The 19,839-nt window shown below is 36.5% G+C and overlaps 1 protein-coding gene across 1 annotated transcript in view; it reads right to left on the bottom strand.

The window, feature by feature from the left end:
• SENP1 (SUMO specific peptidase 1) overlaps nt 1-7,903 on the bottom strand; it is an 80,973-nt gene extending 73,070 nt beyond the window's left edge. The window contains exon 1 of the mRNA XM_051961128.1: nt 7,821-7,903. The gene's annotated coding sequence lies outside the window, so the exon portion shown is untranslated. The remainder of the gene's footprint in view (nt 1-7,820) is intronic.
• Between the last annotated feature and the right edge of the window lie 11,936 nt (nt 7,904-19,839).

Raw genomic sequence — 19,839 nt, 5'->3', positions numbered from 1 at the left:
AGTTACAATAGGAATGGAGAGGAGAAGTGAATGCAGAACATGTCCTAAGAAGAATCAACAGGATTTGGCAACTGACTTTATATAGGTGAAGAAAAGGGAACTGTACATGTTTAAAAATAAAAAAAAAAGGAACAGGTTTATGGAACGTGATAATTACTTCAGTCTCAAACACAGGTGGATTTAATTCAGTAAGCATTGATTACAACTTTCCATGTGCTAAGAATAAGTTCCTAACATAATCTTCAGCCTCAAGGAGCTTAAAATCAAATGCTACAAGGAAGAACATGAAAATTGCAAAGAAAATGTATAGGCAAAACTGCACAACAATTTGAAGGGGAAGAGCTTATTTTTAACTGGAGAATAGGAGAGAGCAGAAAAAACTTCCAGGGATTGATGGTACCTCAATTGAATTTAGAAGAGAAAGTTGACAAGATGAGTGAAGGAAATTTCAGACATGGAATATGATAACCTACACAACTGCAGAAGCAAGAGAGGACATGGTAACATCACGAAAGTAATCTAAGGCATGCTGAAAACCACAAGGCATTCCCATAAAAAAGTATTAATAAGAAATCAAAGCTATCTACAGTCAAAGGAAATAATGCTCTAAATCACTGCTGATTAGAGAAATGCAAATCAAAACAGCTCAGGTTATTACCTCATACTGACCAGATAGGTTTAATAAGGCAGAAAAAGGGAAAAAGACCCACATGTGCAAAAAATTTAACAGCCCTTTTTGTAGTGGCAAGGAACTGGAAACTGAGTGAATGCTCATCAGTTGGCAAATGACTGAGTAAGTTATGGTATATGAAGGTTATGGAATATTATTGTTCTATAAGAAATGATGACTTCAGACATGCCTAGAAAGACTTACATGATTGATGCTGAGTAAGGTGGGCAGAATCAAGAGAACACCATACACAGTAATCACAAGATTATGTGATGATCAACTGTGATGGATTTGGCTCTTCAGAAATATGGTGATTCAAGACAATTCTAAATAGACTTCGGATGGAAAATGCCATCCTCTTCCAGAGAGATGAATCAAATGTATAGAAGCTTAGTATTCTCACCTTTTTTTGTTGGTTTGTTTTCTCTTTCTTGTAGTTTTCCCCACTTTGTTTTTGTTTTTCTTGCACAACATGACAAATATAAATATGTTTAAAAGGACTGCATATGTTTAACCTATCAGAATGCACGCTGTCTTGGAAAGGGGGAAGATAAGGAGAAAAAATTGGAACACAGAGTCTTACAAAAATGAATGTTGAAAACTCTCTTTACATGTAAAACAAAAGTACTATTGAGGGGGAAAAAAAAGAAATAGAAAAATGACAAATGCTGGAGATAGTGTGGAAAAATTGGAACACTTAATGGAGTTGTAAACTAGTCCAACCACTTTGGAGAGGAACAATCTGGCACTAACCAAAAGGTTATAAAACTATGCATATCCTATGACCCAGCAATAACACTATTAAATCTATATCTCAGGGAGATCAAAGAAAAGGGATAAGAACCTGTTTGTACAAAAATATTTATGGGAGCTCTACGGTGTCAAAGAATTGGAAATTTGATAGGATGCATATATCAATTAAGAAATAGCCAAACAAGTTGTGGTATGTGATGGTGATAAAATGCTATTATGATGCTTTCAGATGCAGAATGCTTTTCAGAAAAATCTAAGAAGACTTACATGAACTCATGCCAAGTGAAATGAGTAAAACCAGAACACTATACAGTAACAGCAATATTAGAGAGATGACAAACTGAAAAATTTCACAAGAAATAAAGACAATGATTCAAGACAACTCCAAAGACTTATAATAAAAAATGCTATGCACCTCCAGGGAGAAAACTGATGAACTCTGAATGAAGACTGAACATATTTAAATTTTTAAAAGTTTTTTGTTTTATATATGCTTTCCTTTGTGACATGGCTAATATGGAAATAGATTTTTTCATGGATTCACATGTATAATCAATTTTAAATTGCTTATCTTTTCTCAATGAATGAGAAGGGAGAGAGAGAATTTGGAGCTCAAAAAAATGTTTAAATGATTGTTAAAAAATTTTTTTTACATGGAATTGGGAAATATTTAATGAAATAAAAATGATCTTTTAAAAAAAGAAAGCAGATTTATTAAGTACTTACTACATAAAAAGTTCTGTGCTGAATTCTGAAAAAACAAAACAAAACAAAAACTTATCCTCAAGGAGATTACATTCTACTGGAAGACACAAAGCATAAACAGATTAAGCAGGATCAGAAGAGGCTTCATATAAGAAGCAGTACTCAGTTAAGTCTTCAAAAAAGCTGAAGCTTCTAAAATGAAAAAAGAGCATATGAAAGAGATCTATACAAAGGCTTAGGGAAGCAGGAGATGGAAGATCAAGTTTAGGGAACAGCAAATAAGTTATTTTGGCTAAAACATTTAAGTGCAAAAAAAAAAAAAATAATTTGGAATTGCTTTAAATACCAAACCTATTTTAACCTTCATTCTGTTAAGTCATGTAAAACACAGAGAGGAGAGGGACTGGAGACCAAGGAACATTTAAAAGTTAATTATGATAATCTATGCAAGAAGTGACAAAAACCTGATAGGGTGATAACACCACTAATGGAGAGTACACAATCCAGCACATTCTGCTAAGTGATTGGTTGTGTGAAAATGATAAAAAGAACAAAGATAAGAGATTTGGTTTGATTTTGGAGAATAGGAGATTGTGGAGTTATAGCTGTGCTTTCACTGGTATAAAGAATTCCTGTTATCAAAACTGCCTTCAATGAAGCAGATGGGAAACATCTGTAATAAAAAGTCAGACGAGACAGTAAAAGTCTCACAGTCAGCAGGACATGAACTCAGATTTTTCTGAAAGGCTATCCCCAATTTATTACTCACAATTCACTCTCCTCAAATTCAAATGCCCCATCAACAACATGGAACTTTGAAAAAGCCATTTAGCCTCAGCAAAATCTAGTTTTCTTATCTATATAATGCAAAAGTTAAAAAAGATACCATCTGAGGTCCTTGCTAATTCAGACATTCTAAGTCTGGGATTCTTTCCCCTTACTTAAAAATGAGATCGTTTCCTTTTAGAAGAATGACTGATAAAAACTTAATCATATAAAAGAACCTTTTAACTTTCTTCTCAAATATGCATAAGTATTCTGTTATGAAAAGGGAGGGAGAGCAGCCTCTGTCCACTGGAATACTCTTTCCAGTGCCAATATAATACTTAAAAATGCTTTGAAAACCTTAAAGTACTATATAAATGCTACTATAGAAGAGTAGTCTCTGAGAATGCTATTTAGTAGTTATCCAAAGAGAGACACTGGAAAGTTATGAGGAAATATATAAATAAAGACAGCTATTCCCACTCTTTCCTTTCCCCCAGTATCTGACATTAAGGTAAGCACTTCTCTTTGGTGAAGCCCATGTTTCTTCATGAACTCTTGATCCTATCCTTTCTTATCTTTCCAGCAGGTTTTAACTTCAAGTCATCTCTTCATTCTCTTATCATTGACCTAATTGCTAGTTCCTTCCCCACTGTCTTCAAATGTGTCCAACTGTCTCTAATCTTTCAAAAGCTGTATTTTACAATTCTCTTTACAAGTTCTTAATTACATCCCTCTTTCTTTCTCAGCCATACTTCCAGAAAAAAACTATCTATACTCGCTGTCTTTACCCCTTCAATCTGGTTCTCAACCAAATTTCAATGTTACCAATGGTATTTTAATTATTAAATTATATGATCTTGTTTCAATCTTCATGTTTTCTGACTCTTGACCACTCTCTAGATACTCATTCAAAAGCACAATGAAGGACTTTCATGACACTGTTCTCTCTTAGTTCTTTTCCTACTTAACATCTCTCAGCAGCCTCCTTTGTGGATTTAACATCAATATCATGCACTTTAGCTGCATGGCTGACATAGTACCTATTCAATACTTTCTCTTGGTAACCTCATCACTACCATGGGTTTAAATATCTTTAAAACGTATGAGTCATGATTTATATATATATCCAGCCCCTGGCTTTCCCCTGAACTTCAAACCAAATTACCAACTGCCTATTGGACATTTCAAACTGGATATTCTGGAATTGTTGGTTGTGGTTGCAGCAGGATCAGGCTGGTATCAGGGGAGGAGTTCTTAGTAACTACTCAAAAGCTCTTAGAACTACCCACCACCACTAGAAGTAGGCAGAGCTGGATCTGTTTTACCAGTAAAATTGACTGGATTTAGCCAAGGCAAACCTCAAAATAGCTAATTAACAGCATTTCAAACTTGTTTTAGTAAGGATTAATTATCAGTATCCCAACATAATGTAACCCATAGTAATGTCACTAAATTCTGTTTAAATTATTTTACAATACTTTGTGGTTCTAGGTTTAGCCTTTCTCTGTGTATAGGAATTAGATTCATATTGTATTACTGAATACCTCTTTACTCTTCAACTTAGGGAGACTTGGATATTAGCTATAAACTAAACCAGGAATAGAACTATTCCTGGGAGTTTGTTAAATTGCCAAAGAATGTGAGAACAAGCAATCTAATTCTCCTAATTAAAGGATAGGGTTCCCCAGAACTGAACCAGATACAAACTGAAATATTTGGGTATTGTAAAGGTAGGAAGTTAGGGTCCAGTAATAGTTACTTTAAATTAGAAAAATCATAAACAAAAAAATAGCACTCAGAGAGCTTATAAGCTCTTTGTCATAAGCTATTAGGGGATATTACAATGTGAAAGGTGAGAATTCTAATAAGTGTCAAAATTCACAAAGGCTTTGCAAAAAAATGGATTTAAGTGCAACTCTGAATGAGGGCACACCAAGTAAGACAAAATCAAAAACAGAAGAGTAGGGGTTGGAATGCCAACTTCAGGGAGTAAGTATGGCAGCCTTGCTGAAATGTAGGGTGAGTGAATCAGAGATAATGTGAAATAAGTTTGGAAAAATCAGCAGAAAAAAGATTGTGAAGGGCTTTAAATGCCAAGTTAAAATATGTTTATATTATTACAAAGGCAATGAATGCCCTATGAAGCTTCTTGCACAAGGAAATGACACAGTCACATCTATACTTTAGGAAGAACCTTTTAGCAGTTATATAGAATGGACTCAAAAGGAGAAATCTGGAAACAAAGAGACTAAATAGGAGGGGCTACTTAATATTCCAGATGAGAGATATTTAAGGCCCTAAAATGGAGGGCAGCTGGATGGCTTCCTGGTTAGAGTCCTAGCCCTAGAGTTAGGAAGACTTGAGTTCAAATTTAACCTCAGACACTTACTAGCTATGTAACCCTGGACAAGTCACCTTAACCTCTGATTGCCTAGAAAGCAATAAAATGGCTCAGTAGAAAATACTGCGGGACCCGGATTCCAGAAATCCTGAATTCAAATCCAGTTTCAGATACTCACTAGTGTGACCATGGGACCTCACTTAACCTCATTTGCCTTAATTCACTGGAGAAAGAAATGGCAAATCACTCCATTATTCTTGCCAAAAAATACTCCATGGGCCACAATGTCAGGAAAAATCAGATATGACTGAAAAACAAGGGCCTAAACTAGACTGGGGGCCATATAAGTAAAGTGAAGGAAATTGATGAGAGATGTGGTATTTCAAGAATGAATAAGTTCTAACAACTAATTAGAGATAGGGTATGAGGGGAAGAGAAGAGAATCAAAGATGACTCTGAAATTATGAATCTGCATCATTAAAATGGTAATAGTGTTCTCAAAAGAAAGAGCAAAGTCTGCAAAAAGTTCAGATTGAGGGAGAAAAGCAATGGATTCCTCTATGTACATGTTTAGGAAATAGACTGCTTAAATATCCCTATCTTAGAAAAAGAAATTGAACAAACCATAAAGAAGTTTCCTAAGGAAAAAATATTCAAAGCTAGATTTACATGCAAATTTTACCAAATATATAAAGAATAATTAATTCTAATTCTCAATTTTGTACATGTTGAGTGTAAGTTGCCTATGGAATCTAATATGACATTTTACCTCTCCAATGTTAGGAATCAAGGTGATGAAAGGAGGAAAGCTGTGTCAAAGATATTATCACTTATCTGTAGATTCCTACAGAACAAAGGATATGTAACAAAAGGATAATATTATTGCTACTTCCAAGTAAAGGCCACGATAAAGGAAGAAGGGCTGAAAAAAGATGAAGACCTAGAGCAATATGCAGCAGTTCTATCATCTAAAATAAGCAGCAGTAGAACCTGTTTTAATGTCCACTCCCACCCATCAGATTTGGCTCTCATCAAATGGATGGTAGCAAGACTTGTTTTGCAATTAGTTAAAAGCAATGAAATGAGTAGCACCAGGATTTCAGAGCAGAATTTATCATCATTTCTTCCCATTCCAAAAGAGAACAGCAAGAGGTATCAAGGAGAGGGATAAAAAGGGGTGGGAGGAGGGGGGAGAGAAGGTCCAGGGCATGCTTAAAAATATGCTTCAAATTTCATGATAAATACAATTTCTCAATTCAATATAATTTATGTGATACAATTATTTAAAGAATGAAAAATTCTAGAATCCATTCAACCAATGATCATATTCCTCCGATTAAGTAGTTCACAATCATGAAAGGCTCACCTATTAAATGCCTACTATGAGCCAGGTACTGTGCTAAACGTTGGGGATATAAAATAAAAAGTTCCTCTTCTCAAAGAGCTCACAATTTTGCAATGATAAGGACAGGATAAAATTGAAGATAATTTAACAGAGGGAAGAAATTAGCAATAAGGGGGATCAGTAAAGTTTTCTTGCAGAAAGTAAGATTTTAAGCTGGAACTTGCAACCAAGGAAACCAGGGTTAGTAGATAAATAAGGATAGAATTCCAGGCTCTGTATCTAACTTTTAAAATTTCCACAACGGCTGATATCCTTATAAAACGGCACCAAAAATGGAGCAGAGTCTTCAATAAGGCTGGCTTGGAAGTGATAAAAGGGGTGTAAGTTATTGCAACGGAAGATACTGAACATACTGCACAGCTACTGATAAATAGGCATCTTCCTGTTGAAGTCAGAAGAAAGTGGACATCTCTCCAGTACCGCGCACGTTCGGGGACTTCAAGGGATTGAGTGTGACAGCTCCTGGAGAAATTACCAGGAGGAATGAATCAGGTGAGCAAACAAAGGGGAGGAGGGAGTTAAAGGAAACCCGACTCCAGCACTCCGGACTTGCTCACAAGTGGTGGCCGTGGAGTGACAGCGGGAGCTGCTCACAGGGAGCATGATGTGGGTGCAGAGAGGGAATCAATACACTGAGGTGGAGGGGAGGAAGTCACAGAGATGCTCCTAAACGGCCTCCGATCCAGGCTCTAAGAAGGCTGCTGCCCCGCTTCCATTCCGCCCTGTTAGACCGAGCACTCTCCTGGGAGCTGGCCTGGACCCGATGGTTTCCCTTACTCCCACCTCTTCCTCCCACCGCGGTCTACCCTAGGCGGCGCGAGCCCTGAGGGCGGCCTCAGCCGTAGCGCGCGAGCTGCGTCCTGCCGGAGGCCGGCGGGTAACGATGAGCACTCTCACCACCGCCACCACCACCAACACCACCACCACCACCACTACTACTACTACCAGGCCCTCAGGATTAACGGCTGCCGGGGGGGAAATGGGAACTAGCTGGCGAGAGATGGGGGTGGGGGTGGCGAAGGTGAGAAAGAGGCAGGTCCGAAAGGAGGAAGGGTGCCGAGCCGCTGCCTCCTCTTTCCAGCCCCACCTCAGTCAAGTTTGTGTCCCGACCAAGCCTAGCTCGGCCTCCGTGCCCCGGCTTCCCTTGGCTCCCCCTCCTGCTTCCCGCCGCCACTCACCGAACCGGAACCGGGCGCCACGCGAGGGGGTTTCCGGCCGGGAGCCGAACACAGAACTCGGGAACCGCTGCGAACCGGAACCACCTCCGTCGCACCGGAAGCTTTTCTTAGCCGTGGTAGCGGCGGCGGCGGCGGCAGAGGCGGCAGAGGCAGAGGCAGAGGCATAGGTATAAGCAGTGGCAGTAGAATAGTACGAGAGATCCAGTAGCGGGAAAAGCCAGGGTGGGGAACTTTGCTGAGCGTCTGCGCGTGCGTAAGGACAGCGAGCTGGACTGAAATTAGCCCCAGAAAAAAGCCGCCACTTCAAGAAGTAGAAATACCCTTGTTTCTCTTGGGGATCACCAAAACCGAGATTTTTCGTTTATGTCCTCTCCCCTCAGCCCAAGAGGTCTCCCAAGCTGGAGACAATTTCACTTTCTCTCCCTGCACCTCAGTTTCATCTCAGTAAAATGAGGGGCTTGGACTGAATGGCTTCTGCTCTCTTTGCTATAATCTGCCTTGTCCAGGGACACCCATGGCCCCCCTTTCCTGATTTTGGCTCGTTACTGCCCAGGGATGAAGATCCAGTAAGAGTTAGGTCATAACAACTTTACAATTGCAGAACAAACATTTCCTAACTTTTTATTTAAAAATACCCTTCCCTCTCCACCTCATTACCCCCTCACTCCCCGCCAAATACACGTAGATTTCTTAATTTATAAACTGCTCTGTTTTAAAGTCCCTGTCTTAAGACATTAGTGATATTTTTGAGGTTAACCTGGGAAGAAAAATTAGGCTGTAGTTTTCTTCCTTCTTTAATTATCTTGGTTAACCTTTTTTTAATTTGATAGACCAGAGAAATACTGTAGTTATGATGTCCCTAGGTTCCAGCAAAGAAATGGACAAAATCTCACAAAGAAATTAGAGAAATATGGACAAGATAATAATGCAATTAGGTAATATCCCACATCTTACAACTTTAGGGTACAGGTTAGATGAAAGCTTTTGTCAGGTCAAGGTGTACAGGAAAGTTTCTTGAGTCAAATAGGCTTTCTTTGAAACCATTTTATATATAGACATGTATAAATGTATATGTATTATAAAGATTAGATGACAGGTTAGATTATAAATTATTTCTAAGTAAATGAAAACAATATTGCTTGTAAGGAGAAACAGGATAGGGCAAGAAGTTCTCAGATAGGGTTTTTGTAACATTTTGCAGCATTGTTCATCAAAGTGGACTGGGCCAGAGATAAACTCAAATACAGAAAGGAAGTAAGCAAGCATTACCGTGTGCCAGAGAGTGAACGTGGTTTGCCTGTATACAAATGCAAGCAAAAAAGATAGTCTATGTACTCAAGAAGACTACATTTTAATGAGGGAGGACTACCTGAAAGAGTAGAAGGTGGATTGGTGTGCAAGATGGCGTAAGAAAAGAAATAGTTCTTCCATCATTTATTATTCCAAGCATAAATTCTGTCCCTTTTTTCTCCTAAGAGGTTAAAAAAAAAAAGCCCTTTTGTTAGCTTCATTTTTTCAAGTTTCAATTCATAGTGGATTTGATTTTGCCTATCTAAATTCTTACAGGAATATGCTATCTTTTATGTTTATTCTCACTTATTTGCCTGATGGTCTTGTACATGTACTTCTAAAGTATGAATTTAATTGTAACCACGTTGGTCTCTTTAGACACTATCCCTTTTACTGCCTTACTGAAATGAATTCTGAATGTTACTTAATTTTTTTCATCAGTTTTCTAGAAGATTTCCTTCTAGAACAGATTTTCTTTTTAGTGTCTCAGATATAAAATTATTGAAGCCTTTGATATTATAATCTAGAGTGCAAGTTGAGTCATGCAGGATTCTCTTCCCTTAGAAGAGGAGTTAATTTGCAGTAAGCCTTCAAAGTTAGAAATACCAAACAAAAAATTCTTATCCTAGAAGCGAAAGGGAGCTTCTAGAACTTGAGCCTGGGAATTGCATGATCAATCAAACAAATGTTTTCAGAGCATACCATTTTAATGTTTCAATCTTGAAATACATACTATTAAGACTTAGTTTATTTATGAGGCCCCATTTCTTCAAATTAAGGATTATATTTCATTTATTACCCAAACTATGTTAAAATTCATGCTAAGACATGAATGTTGTTTCTGGTGTTATCCCAAGGCTCACTCTTAAACCTCTTTGGGTAAATTCATTGGCTGTCATGGTTTTGTAATGGGAATGGACTAGAGCATTTCCAACAGATATGAGCCACTTCCATAGGAAATCCTTCAATCTACTGTCTCCATGTAGTTTCAGTTATTACTCTGCAAATCACTCTCAGGTCTATATAGCTAGACTTGTCACGCATCACGAGCTGCCCATTAGATCTATCTTAACTGGATAGTTTATGAACATCTCAAACTCAACATGTCCAAAACAGAAGTTATTTTCTTACCTCTTCCCCCTAACCAAAACTAATAATCTTCATAATTTTTCACAGGCCTTGAGTATGTTCCTCTTTTCTTACCTCTATGCCTCTTAGAATCTCTCAATTCCATCTTATCTGAAGTGCTACCTCCTTCCATGAGGTCTTTCCTTATATCCCCTCTAGTTGCTTATGTTTTTTCTATCTTGCTGAAATTACTTGTATTTACTATATACTTATATATTGTATAGGCCACTAGGCAGTAAAGTAAATAGAGTGCCAGGCCTGAAATCAGGAAGGCTCATCTTCATGGGGTTCAAATCTGGTCGCAAAAACTTACTAGCTGTATGACCCTGGGCAAATTATTTAATCCTGTTTACCTCAGTTTCCTTATCTATAAAATGAGCTATAGAAAGAAATGGCAACTACTCTAGTATCTTTGCCAAGAAAATTCCAAATGGGGTCATGAAGAGTTGGACATGATTTACAGAATTGTGTATTTTATTTGATCATTTTGTATGGAGTGGCTCATAATAAGATTTGCAAAAAGAATGTCACTTAAAAATAAATGCCCCAAGTGAAATGAGCAGAACCAGGAGATCCTTATATATAGCAACAAGAAGATTATATACAATGATCAACTCTGATGGATGTGGCTTTCTTTAATAATGAGATGATTCAAAGCAGTTCCAATTGTTCGTTAATGAAGAGAATCAGCTATACCCAGAGAGAGAACTGTGGAAATAAGGGTGAACCATAACAGAGCATTTCCACTCTTTCTGTTATTGTTTGTTTGCATTTTTATTTTCCTTCTCAGGTTTTTTCTTTCTAGATCCGATTTTTCTTGTGCAGCAAGATAACTGTATAAATATGTATACATATGTTGGATTTAACATATACTTTAACATATTTAACATGTATTAGACATCTAGGGAAGGGGGTTAGGGAGGAAGGAAGGGAAAAGTAGGTTTTGCAAGGGTCAATGTTGAAAAATTACTCATGCATATGTTTTGTAAATAAAAACCTATAATAAAAAAAATAAATGCCACTTATGCACCAATGTTGTGTGCATAGTATAGAAGGAAGAACGGGGATAGGGAGGGGGGAAATCTATCAAGAACTTAATAAAAGCCTGCAAATTAAGTCAGTTTGTATTTAGATAGTTGGTGACTTCAAGGCAAAGATAGGAATGATGGAAGATGGTGAGAAATATTCGCATCAGAAAGAGGAATGAGAGAAACCACTAACTTTTGTAGACTACATGGAAATCTCGCACCTTTATTTTATGAATATTTTCTTCAAAAAGAGAATTATTAGGTACTCAACAGGAAAGTTCGAATAACAACACAAAAATGAAATTGGTTATATTTTAATAGACAGGAAAAACTCATTGATGTGGAAGGCATCCCTGAATCAGCTGTATATTAGATCACTGATTTGTTAGACCAACGTAAAAAGCTAGGAAAAAAAGAGTAATGAGTAAAAGATATAACATGTAAATGAAACAACTCAATCCTGAACTGTTTTAAAAGTAATGTTTTAAAGGACCGATAATAGATGACTAACAAAAATTATAATTTTATGCAAGAAGCTCAATTTACATAGCTCAATTGGCATAAGATGACAAAAAGAGCCTTAAAAGCCTAACACTTAACTTATTTGTCCAATAGAAAGAGAATTTTGTCAAAGGCATAAGATTATAAAAGAAGATTGTAAAAATCTCATGGAAAAGGATGATGGATGCCTGGCCATATAGTAGGTGTTATATAAATGTTAGCTATAGATTTGTAGGGGATTCAATTAGTAGTACTTGAGTGGAAAGAAGGGAAGGTAGGTAGTGGTTTGACTAATCCAGGATTGTGATTTGCTCAATAGAATAGGAGAGCAAAGGATTCAAGAGTAAATGAAATTTTAAAGTTAAACTGGTGGGCCAAAAGGTTAAGAATGGAAAGGGAAGAGTTATGCCAGAGCAGGGATATGACATGAGAGAATATTGTGGGAAGGATGAATTAGAAATCCTGGTGGATGATAAAGAATAGGTTTAGGAGGACTGAAATTTAAAATTTTGACCATGGTAAGTCAAAATTGTAAGATTAATAATTAATAATTGTTCTTCTCAGCAATACAATGATCGAAGACAATTCCAAAAAGATTCATGATGGAAAATGCTATCTACATCCAAATAAAGAACTATGGAGTCTGAATGCAGAATGAAGCATATTATTTTCACTTTTTTTTTTTTTTTTTTTTTTTTTTGCTTTGTGCTCATGGTTTTCCCCTTTTGTTCTCTGATTCTTCTTTCACATCATAACTAATATGGAAATATGTTTAAAACAAATTATATCTGAGATAAATTTGAGATAACAGGGAAGAAACTAGAATTAAGAGAAGGCACTTTGGGCTTAATCAACCATTAATAAATATTTATTGAGAGCCTACTAAGTGCCAAGCACTGTGTTAAACATCTGAAGTACACAAAGAGGCAAAAGATAGTCTCTGTTCTTAAGGAGCTTACAATTTAATGGAAGACAATATGCAAATAAATATTGTTGTTTGTTCTTCTATTGCCTCAGAGTAAATAGCAATTTAAGCTACAAAATAAATAGGAAATAATTTAAAAAGGGAAAGCACTAGAATTAAAAGGGGTTAGGGAAGATTCTGTAGAAGGTGGGATTTTAGATGGGACTTAAAAGGAAGACTTAAAGGTCAGTAGAGCACAAAAGGGAAAGCTTTCTAGGTATGCAAGACAAAAAAATAAAATTCCTGGAGCTGAGAAATGGAGTAACTTGTCTGTGAAACCAGGCAGTCAATCCACTAAAGCTACCATGCCAGCCAAACAAGAATCTTGGAGTAATGCAACGATTCCCAGGATTCTGTGAAACATGAATCCTGAAAAAGGGGGGCACAAAAGGCCAAAAGAGTCTGACAAGTTGCATTCTAACATAGTGGCTTATATTAATTCATGTGTTCATTTTATTATACTAAGCAAGTCTTAAGATACTTTAGTGTAGTGAGATATTTTGTCTATATCAATAATGTTTATCTTTAATCATTAACTACTTGAGAGGAGTTCTTACTGTATTAAATTCTGTATTTTTTCTATATCTAGGATAGGAAATAGTCATTAAAATCAGTTTTTTCATGTGTATGACTAGCTTTAATGATTAGCTTAGAACTTCCAGAGCACAGATACCAGGAATCCTCTTTTTTCAAATCACTCTCATAGAATGTAGGACAGAGTTTTATACATAAAAGGGCACTTATTTCAGGATTTTTGTCAGATTGCTAATGTAGTAGGAATCCAATAGCCCTACAATATCAACCCATTGTAATTTATCTTTTATTATCAATGTCAACTAAACTAGTCTTTCTAATTTGCCTATATAAAGTTTAGTATGATGATATCATATATTGAGTACATGAGAAATATGCTTAGGGATAGGGAAAGAATGGGAATAAAGTATGAAACATAAAGAGAATAGGGCTAGCTTGGTGGATAGAGCCTTGGGCTTGGAATCCGGAAGGCTCATTTTCCTGAGTTCAAATCTGATCTCAGATACTTACTAGCTGTGTGATCCTGGGCAATTCACTTTATCTTGTTTGCCTCAGTTTCCTTACCTGCAAAATGAAGGAAATGGTAAACTACTTCAGTATCCTTCCCAAGGAAAGCCCCCAGTGAGGTCATGAAGAGTCAGACATGATTGAAAACAATTAACAAATAAATTTAGAATCCAGAACCTAATAAATTCTCTACCTACTTGTAAATTATCCCAGCTTCAAGGATCCTTTCTACAAGATCCATAGAAAAGAAAATTCTTCTTTCCTCAATGAATTTTCTGTTTCCTTTTCCCTCTTGCCCTGCCTGAGGCACAGGAACCATGCCTGTAGGGAGAGGGGAAAGGGGGGAAAAAAGGTTGAAATTTGCTTTTTCACCTGATCCTGAGTCATACAAACCATTATCATATCCCATCTTCAACTTGTATCATGAAAAAAATGAAGACACAGCATTGTTTAAAAATAATTGAACCCACTCTAGATAGAATAATTATTTTGGAAATAAGTAAGGAACTTATGGTGTGGGAACAGGAAGGTAAAGGAAAGAGAAGGAAATGGAGAAAAGCAAATTAGAGAAAGGCAGATTTGTGTTCTGTGTTATAAACTAAGTTAAAAACACACAGGAAAAAACAGGAATTGAGAGTTGTGGGTTAGAAAAAGATGGAGTTGAGAATATTGTGGGAAGTGCAAACAGAGGAATAGTAAGAAAATCTACATTTTGACATTAAATAAAGTATAAGTCAGTTGAGTGGAATCCACTAAGTAGGCATATCTTATTGTAAATTTAGTCTGAGTAGGAATTATTTGACTTTCCTGAATCCTTAAGGCCTAACGCTGTGTCTGGCACATAGCAGGTACCTAAAAAATATTTGATTGAAGGAATTTTGATATTAAAAATGGAAACATATAAAAACACGTTATTAACATTATAATAGACTTCTATAGGAAAGACAATAATACAATTCAATATTTGATTCAGTGTCATTATGATATTAAAATGGCCATGGGCAAAAACAAGCCTAAATAACCACTTGAGAGTAACTGAGTTGTAATAGTTTACCTGTATTAGACTTCTTTGGAATTAGATTCTGTCCTATTGAGTGTCTGCATGATATACACCTTGGTGTAGTACTTTTTTGTTTTGTTGGCACTCTCAAAGCCTCAAGCTCAAACTTGGGCCTATAGGTATCTGAAGAAGGAGAAAGAATCAGATGTTTTGAGATGTGGTTCAGAATAACTGGATACCTTGTCATAATGCTCCATTCAAGGCAGACTTAGAAGAGGATGCATGAAGTCTTCCTCATTTTTAAGGCACAGGAAGGAGGTGATATGGTTGTGTGGGAAATCTATCAATCTATCTATCTATATAATCTCTCTGAGATTACAGATGAATCACTAAATTGGGGGATCTCAGCCTCTTTCTTCTATCTAAATGCACAACTTTGCCCTATCAATCTAATCATCTTTTTGATGATTAAAGTCAATAAAAATAGGAGAATGACTGCAGAAAGAAGATGGATAGAGATAGAGGCAAAAGACACAGCCAAGAGGGAGAAGAGGGAAAAAGACAAGATGAGGAGGGAAACAAGAGGAAAGGACAAATAATTCTTAATTGGGGAATAAATCTATTTCCCTAGTCCCATCAGCTATATAAAAGACTTACTCTAAAGACATATTTTTCCTACAAGATAACAGAAGGTAATGGTAGCTTCAGTAGAAGGAAAAAAAATGTGTGACCCCTTTTGGTGGGATTGGCTGTTATATCCTGACTCCTTCCCTCTGTATATTTGTTCTCTGCAGAGCTCTAGAAGCACAGATGCTACTGTAGTGCTGACTATTGTGAAGTCAGCAAATTTCTGCAATTTGGATTTTGAATACCAAACTGCAAAGCACTAAAAAGAGAGTAGGGGAAAGGTTAAGATGTGTAGTTGCTAGCCTGTGGGTAAGGTCTACTTGCAACTAGGATCATTGTAGTTAGTAAGGAAGAGGTTGTTGAGTGAGCTAGCTAGATGTCAGTCCACGGAGTTTTTAATCTTCTGTGGGTTCATAATATCCTAGATCATACAGATAACTGTATTTCTGGTGCATAATTTCTAGTTTGAAAAATTTGAGAGGATTAGGGAAAATAGCTACTTCTCCATCTTCTTGATCATGATCTAGAAGATCTGTTTTTAAATTTTACATTGATATTCATTCCTTAATGATATTGGTTTTCTTCCTCCTCTTGTGTTTTATTCTTTCCTAGTTTAGATATTAGGACTCTATTTGTCTTATTAAAGGATTCTGATAGAGTAGTTTCTTCATTATTTTCTCTTCATCTAGGAAAATAATAAAGATGAGAAATAAGAGCTGGTTTCATCATCAAGTGTGCTGGGATCTAAAAGAAGAAAGATGTGCCCCCAGAAATGTGGAGGACAGATCACAGTAGAGGGAGGGAAAAGGTGATTTGCTAACTAAGGAACTTAGACCAGGAGTACTTAACCATTTTTTGTGTGTGTATCACAGGCCCATTTGATAATCTATTTAATCAATAATTTGTCAGAACAATGTTTTTGAATGCATGAAATAAAAATCCATTTTCAAAGAAAACCAATTATATTAAAATAAAGATGTATTTTTTCATCATCCACATTGTTGGATTCCCTAAAATCTATGCATAGGCCCTAAGTTAAACCCCCTGATTAAGGAATATTAGGGGTGGGATAAAGAAGAATGAAAATAAGATAAATAAGAAAGTAAGTGTGAAGGTTAATGTCCTGGGTATTCCTTTTTATTCAAGGAAAATTGGAGAGAGGATGTACTTGCTATCTATGGAATAAAGGAAGAGCTGGAAGACATAGGAGTTTTCTTGAAAAACTTGGAGCAGAAGAATCCTGACCAGGCAATAAACTCTGTTTTCCCAGCATTTTGGAGCAAGAAATAGGAGTGACAGTCCCCTCCTATGCTGTGGCTCTAGAAAGGAATTTTACGTCAAGGAATGTTTCAAGGCCCTTGTAGTTTAGGTCTTTGTATATTCAACCATCAAACATTAAGTAAGTACCTATCTTGTACTAGGTGTAGGAGATAGGAAGACAAAAATAGAACAGTCCCTATCCCAAGAGGCTTTTATCAGGGAAATGTAGACATGAGACAAACACATACAAAATAACAAAGATAAGCTGAAACTATGGTGTGAAGGATTTTAAATGTCATTTAATTACCCTACAGATAACAGTGACATTTTGGAACCTTTTGGGAAGGGGAATGATGTGGTCAGACTTGTGCTTTAGGACTATTCATGGCAGAACAGAAGAGGAAAGGCTGAATTCAGGAATTCATCTGTTAGGAGGTGTTTACAGTAATCTAGATGACAAATGAACTAGAGAGGTGGAGAGAAAAAGATGAGTCATGAAGGATGTAGAGAAAGATTTGATAGGACTTGGCATCTCATTGAATATTGAGGGAGAAAGAATGATGAGGAACAGAGAAGAAGCAAAAATGACTTCAAAGTTGTGAATCTTGGTGACTGGAAGGATAGTGGTACCTTCAAGCAAAAATAGGAAGTTAGGAAGGAAGAAGGGTGAGTTTTGGTGGTAAAGATAATGAGTCCTCTTTTGGACATGAGTTTAAATTGTCCACAGGACATCCAGTTGGATATCCAATAGGTATCCAATAGGTAATATCAGACTGGAGCTCTGGAGAGACATGAGGGTAGTAAACACACACATATGCATATATGTTTATATACAGGTATTTATGGTTAATATATATGAAAATATTTATAAAAATGGTAAGAGAACCTATGAGATCTAATAGGGTTACCAAGACAGAGTAAAAAGTAAGGATCCAGGACAAAGGTTTGGTGTACAACTATCAGTAGGAAGTGAGATATGAATGATAATATAGAAAATGAATCTAAGAAGGGATGAGATAAGTAAGAGAACAGCTAAGAAAGAAGTATTCAACAAAGAGAAAAGGATGGACAGCATTGGCAAATACTATGGAGAATTAAATAAAGTTGAGAACTGAGAAAAGGTCATTTAATCCAAAGAGGGTAGTTTGTGTGTGGGTATGTACTTATACACACACATTTGGGTAATAAGGAAATGTGTGCCTTCTGATGAGAATTCAGAATATTCTCTAGAGGATTAGCCATGAGGAGACATGCTGAAATTTCAATAAGGAATGAGGTTAGACCTGAGGAAGAACTTTCTAATGAAGATCTCAAAGAAAAGGAGATATTCTTTCATGTATGGAAGAACATGCTAGAGACAAAATGATAGCCTAGAGATGAACTCTTGAGGATGCTTCTAGTCTGGAACCCATATGTATGGATATGATAAAAATGTGGTATAAAGCTTAGGATACTAGTAGAGTCAGAAAGAACTGGGTTTGCATCTCACTTTGGAAACTTCTTGCTGCATGACCCTGGGCCTCTCTGGGTCTCAGTTTCTTCATCCATAAACAGAGGGGGTTGAACACAATGACTTTTAAGCTCTATGATCCTATACTGTTTTTTGGAAGAGATAGAAATAAGTGTATCTCTTAGTATGGAAATTAAATTTCCTGCTAAAGATATTTTCTTTCTCTCCCCTCCCAACAAAGTGCATAACACATACAAGACCAAATCATCAGCAAGGTGGAGCTTAAACTTCAGAATAACAAGTAATTTGCCAGACTGGTGAATAGTTATTGTTATATTCTATCTTGGCTTTGCATTGTCCAAACAATTTTCTCCAGCTCCTCCTTAGTGGTAGTTAGTTTCTCAAAGAAGTAATAGATTAGTTTTTACAAACTTCCCAATAGGCAAAATTGTGAACTGAGTAACTCCAGAACTCTTCATCTCATAAGATTGCTTCCAACACACTCATCTTGGGACTGCTTCTTTGATGAGCTATGATCAGAAAAGGAAACACAAAACAAACAAAAAAAAAAACAGGCTCATGCTCTTCAAGTTGAGCTCCCCTTCTCTAACTACCCCATGGAATAGTCTCCACATTGCTGGGGTTGGAAAAGGATGGTCCCTCTCCCCAGCCCTCAAGAGATAGAATGATCCTAATAATTCATGGAAGAGAAGAAAGTGACAAGACTAGTCATTCACTATCACTGTCATTCTCTTTTAAGATTCACTGAGTCAGCAATTTTTCCTACTCAGCAGCCTATAAGAAAATTGTTTCATCATTCCCAAAGCCTTGAGTCTTTTAGAATTTTCTTACTTCTACCACTATGGTCATCTTCATCCCCAAACAGCCTAAGTGCTCAACTACTATATCTGGGGAGCCAGAAACAACTAGGGCAGCTCTACTTGCCCTTTTGTTCTACACTAGACACCTTTACCCACTTATAGCTCTTTCCTCCAATCCCACATCTATATTGATCAGGTCCAATAAATGACACATATATAGAAAAATAGTTATTACTTTGATAATTTAATAGTGATTTGAAAGCCAAAAGCAAAATAAGGGAAGCATAGGAACCTCTTGAAGCTATATCTAGCTCCCCTAAGGATACAACCTGAAGGAAGTAGAGAATTTTAAAATGACATTTATATATCATTTTAAAATTTGCAAAACAATTTCACATATTATTTTATTTGATCTTTGCAATAGTCCTGTGAAGTAAGTGCTTTTTTAACTTTTTATAATTTTTAAACTGTTTTGAATATGGAAACTGGGAGATAGAGAAAGTTGAACGACTTTCCCAATATGACATGCATAGTGTCTGAGAAAGTATTGAAATCCAGATTTTCCAGACTCCAAATCTAACATTTTGTTTGCTGAAATGACATATCATTGCAGCAGGAGGGACTAAAATTATGCATTAGAAATAACTTTCTGTCATAGGCAGATGTTGGATCAGACCAGGGAAGAGGGCTGTGCTATTTTGGTTTTGATCAGCTTAAATAGGAGAAACCCCTATCAATCTGAGCTGAAAAAGGGCTGTCCTGTTTATAAATAAGTGAATATCCTAAATGTATATGCCATCTTTCTTCCTGCTAAGTGCAGGTGCCAGTAACACCCCAAATATTAATAGAGAATCAGAGCCATATGGAGAGTGAATGAAGAATGAAGACATCAGATCGGTTCCTTAGAGA

This window comes from Antechinus flavipes, chromosome 5, assembly GCF_016432865.1.
Source record: "Antechinus flavipes isolate AdamAnt ecotype Samford, QLD, Australia chromosome 5, AdamAnt_v2, whole genome shotgun sequence".
Taxonomy (NCBI): domain Eukaryota; kingdom Metazoa; phylum Chordata; class Mammalia; order Dasyuromorphia; family Dasyuridae; genus Antechinus; species Antechinus flavipes.
This window is presented reverse-complemented; position numbering and strand designations above follow the sequence as displayed.